The following is a 9865-nucleotide window of genomic DNA, read 5'->3' on the forward strand; positions in this document are numbered from 1 at the left end:
CTCTCTCTCTTTCTGTCACTCTCTCTATCCCCTCTCTTCTCCTCTCTCTTTCTTCTCTTCTCTATCCCCTGCTCTCTCTGTCTCTCTCTGTCTCTCTCTCACTCCGTCTCCTCTGTCTCTGTCTCTCTTCTCTATCTCTCCCTCTCTCTTCCCCTCTCTCTATCCCCTCTCTCTCCCATCTCTCACTCTATCCACCCCCCTCTCTCGAACCCCCTCTCTCCCCGTCTCTCTCTGTCTCTCTCTCTATCCCCCCTCTCTTCTCTGTCACTTCTCTCTATCCCCCCCTCGCTGTCTCTCTCCCCCCCTCTCTCTATCCACCTCTCTCTGTCTCTCTCTATCCACCTCTCTCCTCTGTCTCTCTCCCCTCTCTCTCTATCCACCTCTCTCTCTGTCTCTCTCTATCCACCTCTCTCTCTCTCTATCCACCTCTCTCTCTGTCTCTCTCCCCCCTCTCTCTCTATCCCCCCTCTCTCTGTCTCTCTCCCCTCTCCCTGTCTCTCTCTATCCCTCTATCCCTCTCTCTCTCTACAGAACTCTGAACAACAACAATATAAGTCGTCTGTCGGTGGCTAGTTTCAACCACATGCCCAAACTGAGAACCTTGTGAGTGTTGCAAAACTACTATCACTATTTACACTGGTCTACCTGTAGTTATATTATAGACTATTAACACTAGTCTACCTGTAGTTATATTATAGACTATTAACACTAGTCTACCTGTAGTTATATTATAGACTATTAACACTAGTCTACCTGTAGTTATATTATAGACTATTAACACTAGTCTACCTGTAGTTATATTATAGACTATTAACACTAGTCTACCTGTAGTTATATTATAGACTATTACACTAGTCTACCTGTAGTTATATTCTAGACTCTCCAGTCATCTCCACTACAACATCCTGCTGTGTGACTGTGTGTGTTAACGTGTCTCTCCTCTCTCTCTCTCTCCTCTCCAGTCGTCTCCACTCCAACAACCTGTTCTGCGACTGTCACGTGGCCTGGTTGTCAGAGTGGTTGAGGCAGCGTCCCCGTCTGGGTCTCTACACACAGTGCATGTCCCCTCCTACCATGAGGGGACACAACGTGGCTGAGGTCCAGAAGAAAGAGTTCGTATGCACAGGTAGTGTGTGTGTGTGTCTGTGTTTAACTGTTCTTGGACCAGATGTCCCCACTAGAATAATAAACTAACAAACATTTGACCACCTGGGGACATTTTGTTGGTTCCCACAAGGTCAAATGCTGTTTCTAGGAGCTAGAGTTAGGAGCTAGGGTTAGGAGCTAGGGTTAGGAGCTAGAGTTAAGTTTAGGGTTAGGAGCTAGGGTTAGGAGCTAGGGTTAGGAGCTAGAGTTAAGTTTAGGGTTAGGAGCTAGGGTTAGGTTTAGGGTTAGGAGCTAGGGTTCGGTTTAGGGTTAGGAGCTAGGGTTAGGGTTAGGGTTAGGAGTTAGGAGCTAGGGTTAAGTTTAGGGTTAGGAGCTAGGGTTAAGTTTAGGGTTAGGAGCTAGGGTTAGGTTAAGGGTTAGGAGCTAGGGTTAGGAGCTAGGGTTAGGTTTAGGTTTAGTGTTAGGAGCTAGGGTTAGGAGCTAGGGTTAGGTTTAGGGTTAGGAGCTAGGGTAAGGAGCTAGGGTTAGGGCTAGGGTTAGGGCTAGGGATAGGAGGGTTAGGGTTAGGTTTAGGTTTAGTGTTAGGAGCTAGGGTTAGGAGGGTTAGGGTTAGGGCTAGGGTTAGGGTTAGGGCTAGGGTTAGGAGGGTTAGGGTTAGCGGTACAATACTGTGTCTCCATGTCTTCATCTCTCTTCATAATGTTTCTCTTTGTTTCTCTCTATGTGTGTGTGTGTGTGTGTGTGTGTGTGTGTGTGTGTGTGTGTGTGTGTGTGTGTGTGTGTGTGTGTGTGTGTGTGTGTGTGTGTGTGTGTGTGTGTGTGTTTAGGCCACCAGTCCTCCCTCTCCTGCAGTGTTCTCCAGTGTCCGGACTCCTGTACCTGCAGTAACAACATAGTGGACTGTAGAGGAAAGAGCCTTACTGAGATACCTGACAACCTGCCTGAGACCATCACAGAGATGTAAGACACACACACACACCTGACAACCTGCCTGAGACCATCACAGAGATATAAGACACACACACACACCTGACAACCTGCCTGAGACCATCACAGAGATGTAAGACACACACACACACCTGACAACCTGCCTGAGACCATCACAGAGATGTAAGACACACACACACCTGGCAACCTGCCTGAGACCATCACAGAGATGTAAGACACACACACACACCTGGCAACCTGCCTGAGACCATCACAGAGATGTAAGACACACACACACCTGGCAACCTGCCTGAGACCATCACAGAGATGTAAGACACACACACACACCTAGCAACCAACCTACACCCACACACACACACACACACACACACATAGCAACCGACCTATACACACACCTAGCAACTGACCTATACACACACACACCTAGCAACTGACCTTTACACACACACACACCTAGCAACCAACCTACACACACACACACCTAGCAACCGACCTACACACACACCTAGCAACTGACCTTTACACACACACACACACACACCTAGCAACCAACCTACACACACACACACACACCTAGCAACCGACCTACACACACACCTAGCAACTGACCTTTACACACACACACACACACACCTAGCAACCAACCTCCACACACGCACACACCTAGCAACCAACCTACACACGCACACACACCTAGCAACTGACCTATACACACACACACACCTAGCAACCAACCTACACACACACACACACCTAGCAACCGACTACACACACACCTAGCAACTGACCTTTACACACACACACACCTAGCAACCAACCTACACACACACACACACACACACCTAGCAACCAACCTACACACGCACACACACCTAGCAACTGACCTACACACACACACCTAGCAACTGACCTATACACACACACACACACCTGACAACCTGCCTGAGACCATCACAGAGATGTAAGACACACACACACACCTGACAACCTGCCTGAGACCATCACAGAGATGTAAGACACACACACACACCTGACAACCTGCCTGAGACCATCACAGAGATGTAAGACACACACACACACCTGACAACCTGCCTGAGACCATCACAGAGATGTAAGACACACACACACCTGGCAACCTGCCTGAGACCATCACAGAGATGTAAGACACACACACACACCTGGCAACCTGCCTGAGACCATCACAGAGATGTAAGACACACACACACCTGGCAACCTGCCTGAGACCATCACAGAGATGTAAGACACACACACACACCTGGCAACCTGCCTGAGACCATCACAGAGATGTAAGACACACACACACCTGGCAACCTGCCTGAGACCATCACAGAGATGTAAGACACACACACACACCTAGCAACCAACCTACACCCACACACACACACACACACACACACACATAGCAACCGACCTATACACACACCTAGCAACTGACCTATACACACACACACCTAGCAACTGACCTTTACACACACACACACCTAGCAACCAACCTACACACACACACACACACCTAGCAACCGACCTACACACACACCTAGCAACTGACCTTTACACACACACACACCTAGCAACCAACCTACACACACACACCTAGCAACCAACCTACACACGCACACACACCTAGCAACTGACCTACACACACACACCTAGCAACTGACCTATACACACACACACACACACACATAGCAACCAACCTACACACACACACACCTAGCAACCGACCTACACACACACCTAGCAACTGACCTTTACACACACACACACACCTAGCAACCAACCTACACACACGCACACACCTAGCAACCAACCTACACACGCACACACACCTAGCAACTGACCTACACACACACACCTAGCAACTGACCTATACACACACACACACACACACCTAGAAACCAACCTACACACACACACACACCTAGCAACCGACCTACACACACACCTAGCAACTGACCTTTACACACACACACACCTAGCAACCAACCTACACACACGCACACACCTAGCAACTGACCTACACACACACACCTAGCAACCTACCTATAAACATACACACATAAACATACACACACGCTCAGTCTGGCTGTAAAACCACAGACACACATCAACACAGACACATACACACACACGCTCAGTCTGGCTGTAAAACCACAGACACACATCAACACAGACACACATCAACACAGACACACATCAACACAGACACACATCAACACAGACACACATCAACACACACACACATCAACACAGACACACATCAACACAGACACACATCAACACAGACACACATCAACACAGACACACATCAACACAGACACACATCAACACAGACACACACACACACACACATCAACACAGACACACATCAACACAGACACACATCAACACATACACACATCAACACAGACACACACACACACACACATCAACACAGACACACATCAACACAGACACACATCAACACATACACACACAGACCAACACAGACACATACACACACACGCTCAGTCTGGCTGTAAAACCACAGACACACATCAACACAGACACACATCAACACAGACACACATCAACACAGACACACATCAACACAGACACATACACACACTCTCTCAGTCTGGCTGTAAAAGCACAGACACACATCAACACAGACACACATCAACACAGACACACATCAACACAGACACACACACACAGACACACATCAACACAGACACACATCAACACAGACACACACACACAGACTCTCAGTCTGGCTGTAAAACCACAGACACACATCAACACAGACACATACACACACAGACACACACACTCTCAGTCTGGCTGTAAAACCACACACACAGACCAACACAGACACATACACACACACTCTCAGTCTGGCTGTAAAACCACAGACACACATCAACACAGACACACATCAACACAGACACATACACACACACGCTCAGTCTGGCTGTAAAACCACAGACACACATCAACACAGACACATACACACACACACTCTCAGTCTGGCTGTAAAACCACAGCCACACATCAACACAGACACATACACACACACTCTCAGTCTGGCTGTAAAACCACAGCCACACATCAACACAGACACATACACACACACTCTCAGTCTGGCTGTAAAACCACAGCCACACATCAACACAGACACATACACACACACGCTCAGTCTGGCTGTAAAACCACAGCTGTGTGAAATGAGACTTTTGTTACATTAGAGCCTTATTCTAAAATGGATTCAATTCATTTTAATCCTCAATCTCAAAACCCCATGATGACATCACAATACCCCATGATGACATCACAATACCCCATGATGACATCACAATACCCCATGATGACATCACAATACCCCATGATGACATCTCAAAACCCCATGAGGACATCACAATACCCCATGATGACATCACAATACCCCATGAGGACATCACAATACCCCATGATGACATCACAATACCCCATGATGACATCACAATACCCCATGATGACATCTCAATACCCCATGATGACATCAGAAAACTTCCTGTTTCCATTGATCATCTTTGAGATGTTTCGACAACTTGGAGTCCACCTGTGGTCAATTCAATTGATCGGACATTGATTTGCAAGCGCTAAGACTCTTCCTAGAGCTGCTCGGCCAGACTGAGCAATCGGAGGGGGAAGGGAGGTGACCAAGAACCCGATGGTCACTCTGACAGCGCTCCAGAGTTCCTCTGTAGAGATGGGAGAACCTTCCAGAAGGACAACCATCTCTGCAGCACTCCAGGCCTCTATGGTAGAGTGGCCAGACGGAAGCCACTCCTCAGCAAAAAGGCACATGACAGCCCGCTTGGAGTTTGCCAAAAGGCACCTAAAGACTCTCAGACCATGAGAAATAAGATTCTCTGTTCTGATGAAACCAAGACTGAACTCTTTGACCTGAATGGCAAGCGTCACGTTTGGAGGAAACCTGTCCCTACGGTGAAGCATGGTGGTGGCAGCATCATGCTGTGGGGGTGTTTTTTCAGCAGCAGGGACTGGGAGACTAGTCAGGATTGAGGGAAAGATGAACGGAGCAAAGTACAGAGAGATCCTTGATGAAAACCTGTTCCAGAGCGCTCAGGACCTCAGACTGGGGGTGAAGCTTCAACCTTCCAACAGGGCAACGACCCTAAGCACACAGCCAAGACAACGCAGGAGTGGCTTCGGGACAAGTCTCTGAATGTCCTTGAGTGGCCCGGCCAGAGCCCGGACTTGAATCCAATCGAACATCTCTGGAGAGACCTGAAATAGCTGTGCAGCAACACTCCTCATCCAACCTGACAGAGCTTGATAGGATCTACAGAGAAGAATGGGAGAAACTCCTCAAATATAGGTGTACCAAGCTTGTAGCGTCATACCCAAGAAGACTGGAGGCTGTAATCACTGCCAAAGGTGCTTCAACAAAGTACTGAGTAAAGGGTCTGAATACTTATGGAAATGTGATATTTCACTTTGTATATTTAATCATTTCTAAAAACCTGTTTTTGCTTTGTCATTATGGAGTATTGTGATGTCATTATGGGGTATTGTGATGTCATTATGGGGTATTGTGATGTCATCATGGGGTATTGTGATGGGTATTGTGGTGTGTTCCTAATGTTTAGTACAGTCAGTATAACTCAGTAGTTGTTCCTAATGTTTAGTAAAGTCAGTGTAACTCAGTACTAGGAAGGTGTTCCTAATGTTTAGTAAAGTCAGTGTAACTCAGTATTAGGAAGGTGTTCCTAATGTTTAGTAAAGTCAGTGTAACTCAGTATTAGGAAGGTGTTCCTAATGTTTAGTAAAGTCAGTGTAACTCAGTATTAGGAAGGTGTTCCTAATGTTTAGTAAAGTCAGTGTAACTCAGTATTAGGAAGGTGTTCCTAATGTTTAGTAAAGTCAGTGTATCTGTTGTGTTTTTTGTTCTAGTCGGTTGGAACAGAATTCTATCAAGGCTATTCCTGCTGGAGCCTTCTCTCCTTACAAGAAGCTACGCAGAATGTAAGGAGCTGTTTCAAACAATAACAGACTGTACATATTCACCTCTTCTGTCTACTGGGCTATAACATCTGGGTCTGTCTCTGTCTACTGGGCTATAACATCTGGGTCTGTCTCTGTCTCTCTGGGCTATAACATCTGGGTCTGTCTCTGTCTACTGGGCTATAACATCTGGGTCTGTCTCTGTCTACTGGGCTATAACATCTGGGTCTGTCTCTGTCTACTGGGCTATAACATCTGGGTCTGTCTCTGTCTACTGGGCTATAACATCTGGGTCTGTCTCTGTCTCTCTGGGCTATAACATCTGGGTCTGTCTCTGTCTACTGGGCTATAACATCTGTCTCTGTCTACTGGGCTATAACATCTGGGTCTGTCTACTGGGCTATAACATCTGGGTCTGTCTCTGTCTACTGGGCTATAACATCTGGGTCTGTCTACTGGGCTATAACATCTGGGTCTGTCTACTGGGCTATAACATCTGGGTCTGTCTACTGGGCTATAACAATCTGGGTCTGTCTACTGGGCTATAACATCTGGTCTGTCTCTGTCTACTGGGCTATAACATCTGGGTCTGTATACTGGGCTATAACATCTGGGTCTGTCTACTGGGCTATAACATCTGGTCTGTCTCTGTCTACTGGGCTATTAACATCTGGGTCTGTCTCTGTCTACTGGGCTATAACATCTGGGTCTGTCTCTGTCTCTCTGGGCTATAACATCTGGGTCTGTCCTCTGTCTACTGGCTATAACATCTGGGTCTGTCTCTGTCTACTGGGCTATAACATCTGGGTCTGTCTCTGTCTACTGGCTATAACATCTGGGTCTGTCTCTGTCTACTGGGCTATAACATCTGGGTCTGTCTCTGTCTACTGGGCTATAACATCTGGGTCTGTCTCTGTCTACTGGGCTATAACATCTGGGTCTGTCTCTGTCTACTGGGCTATAACATCTGGGTCTGTCTCTGTCTACTGGGCTATAACATCTGGGTCTGTCTCTGTCTACTGGGCTATAACATCTGGGTCCTGTCTCTGTCTCTCTGGGCTATAACATCTGGGTCTGTCTCTGTCTACTGGGCTATAACATCTGGGTTCTGTCTCTGTCTACTGGGGCTATAACATCTGGGTCTGTCTTACTGGCTACATCTGGGTCTGTCCTCTGTCTATCTGGGCTATAACATCTGGGGTCTGTCTCTGTCTACTCGGGCTATAACATCTGGGTCTGTCTCTGTCTCTCTGGGCTATAACATCTGGGTCTGTCTCTGTCTACTGGGCTATAACATCTGGGTCTGTCTCTGTCTCTCTGGGCTATAACATCTGGGTCTGTCTCTGTCTACTGGGCTATAACATCTGGGTCTTTGTCTCTGTCTACTGGCTATAACATCTGGGTCTGTCTCTGTCTACTGGGCTAATAACATCTGGGTCTGTCTCTGTCTACTGGGGCTATAACATCTGGGTCTGTCTTACTGGGCTATAACATCTGGTCGTCTCTGTCTACTGGGCTATAACATCTGGGTCTGTCTACTGGGCTATAACATCTGGGTCTGTCTACTGGGCTATAACATCTGGGTCTGTCTCTGTCTACTGGGCTATAACATCTGGGTCTGTCTCTGTCTACTGGGCTATAACATCTGGGTCTGTCTACTGGGCTATAACATCTGGGTCTGTCTACTGGGCTATAACATCTGGGTCTGTCTCTGTCTACTGGGCTATAACATCAGGGTCTGTCTCTGTCTACTGGGCTATAACATCTGGGTCTGTCTACTGGGCTATAACATCTGGGTCTGTCTACTGGGCTATAACATCTGGGTCTGTCTCTGTCTACTGGGCTATAACATCTGGGTCTGTCTCTGTCTACTGGGCTATAACATCTGGGTCTGTCTCTGTCTCTCTGGGCTATAACATCTGGGTCTGTCTCTGTCTACTGGGCTATAACATCTGGGTCTGTCTCTGTCTCTCTGGGCTATAACATCTGGGTCTGTCTCTGTCTACTGGGCTATAACATCTGGGTCTGTCCTCTGTCTACTGGGCTATAACATCTGGGTCTGTCTCTGTCTACTGGGCTATAACATCTGGGTCTGTCTCTGTCTACTGGGCTATAACATCTGGGTCTGTCTACTGGGCTATAACATCTGGGTCTGTCTCTGTCTACTGGGCTATAACATCTGGGTCTGTCTACTGGGCTATAACATCTGGGTCTGTCTACTGGGCTATAACATCTGGGTCTGTCTCTGTCTACTGGGCTATAACATATGGGTCTGTCTCTGTCTACTGGGCTATAACATCTGGGTCTGTCTACTGGGCTATAACATCTATCTCTATCTCCCTGGGTCTGTCTGGGTCTGTCTCTGGTGTGTCTGTCTCTGTCTCTCTGGGTCTGTCTGTCTCTGGGTCTGTCTGTCTCTGTCTCTCTGGGTCTGTCTGTCTCTGTCTCTCTGGGTCTGTCTGTCTCTATCTCTCTGGGTCTGTCCTGTCTCTATCTCTCTGGGTCTGTCTCTCTCTGTCTCATGTCTATCTGGGTCTGTCTCTCTGGGTCTGTCTCTCTGTCTCTGGTCTCTCTCTGTCTGTCTATCTGTCTCTGTCTGTCTCTCTGGGTCTGTCTATCTGGGTCTGTCTCTCTGGGTCTGTCTCTCTGGGTCTGTCTCTCTGTCTCTGTCTCTCTCTGTCTGTCTCTCTCATATTTAAATTTAAATTTAAGGGCTTTATTATCATATGTTAACATTGCCAAAGCAAGTGAAATAGATAATGAACTGTAAATGAACTCACAGACGTTCTGAGGAATAGAC

The 9865-nt window shown here is 47.3% G+C and overlaps 1 pseudogene; it reads left to right on the forward strand.

Annotated features, from left to right (window-relative positions):
* Positions 1 to 531: 531 nt before the first annotated feature.
* Positions 532 to 9865, forward strand: part of LOC116364460 (slit homolog 2 protein-like) — an 83720-nt pseudogene continuing 74386 nt past the window's right edge.

This window comes from Oncorhynchus kisutch, unplaced genomic scaffold, assembly GCF_002021735.2.
Source record: "Oncorhynchus kisutch isolate 150728-3 unplaced genomic scaffold, Okis_V2 scaffold1084, whole genome shotgun sequence".
In the NCBI taxonomy this organism is placed as follows: Eukaryota; Metazoa; Chordata; class Actinopteri; order Salmoniformes; family Salmonidae; genus Oncorhynchus; species Oncorhynchus kisutch.